General features: G+C 47.2%; 1 non-coding gene across 1 annotated transcript; it reads right to left on the bottom strand.

Moving 5' to 3' along the window:
* Positions 1–262: 262 nt before the first annotated feature.
* LOC141658074 (small nucleolar RNA R71) lies at positions 263–369 on the bottom strand. Its single transcript, XR_012548983.1, has one exon. It is a non-coding gene; the product is annotated as a small nucleolar RNA R71 (small nucleolar RNA).
* Between the last annotated feature and the right edge of the window lie 375 nt (positions 370–744).

Here is a 744-nt window from a genome sequence, read left to right as displayed (position 1 = left end):
GCTACAACTTGTCCAAGGGAACCAATTTGGAGGGGGAGCCACCGAAAACCCCAACGAGCATCTCAACGAGTTCTTGGATAGTTGTGACATGTTCAAGGCCAATGGAGTCACGGAAGATGCCGTACGCCTTAGGCTTTTCCCTTACTCTTTGAGGGGAAGTGCCAAGGAGTGGCTTAAAAGTTGTGAACCCGACTCTCTTCGGACTTGGGATGATGTCTCTAAGGCTTTTCTCAACAAGTATTTCCCACCCCAACGAACCGCAAAAATCAAGAGTGAGCTCCAAGGGTTCACCCAACAAGAAGATGAGACCCTTTATGAAGCATGGGAGAGGTACAAGGGCCTCCAAAGGCTATGTCCTCACCACGGTATTGGAGATGACGAGCTCATCAACAATTTCTATGAAGGGTTAAACAATGATATGAAGATGAACCTTGATTCCGGCTCGGGGAAGGGAGCATTGGATAAGATAGACCACAAGACGGCAAAAGAGCTTATTGAAGAAATGGCTTCTCGTACCTTTCATTGGAACAATGATAGGCACAAGAGGAAAGGGAAGTCAACGGTCGAATCGGCCAACAATGTGGAAGTGAAAGAGATGATAGAAGAGCTTAAGCAACAAGTAGCCTTGATGAGCTCAAGCAAGACATCTAGCAATTCTTGTATGAGGAACCAAGTCTATAGTTGTGAGCTTTGTGGAGACCAAGGACACCCGCCCAATGAGTGTCCCTTGGTGGTTGGAGATGG

The sequence above is a fragment of the Silene latifolia genome, chromosome 5 (assembly GCF_048544455.1).
Source record: "Silene latifolia isolate original U9 population chromosome 5, ASM4854445v1, whole genome shotgun sequence".
Lineage (NCBI taxonomy): Eukaryota > Viridiplantae > Streptophyta > Magnoliopsida > Caryophyllales > Caryophyllaceae > Silene > Silene latifolia.
The sequence above is the reverse complement of the archived record's forward strand: the minus strand, read 5'-3'. Positions and strand labels throughout refer to the sequence as shown.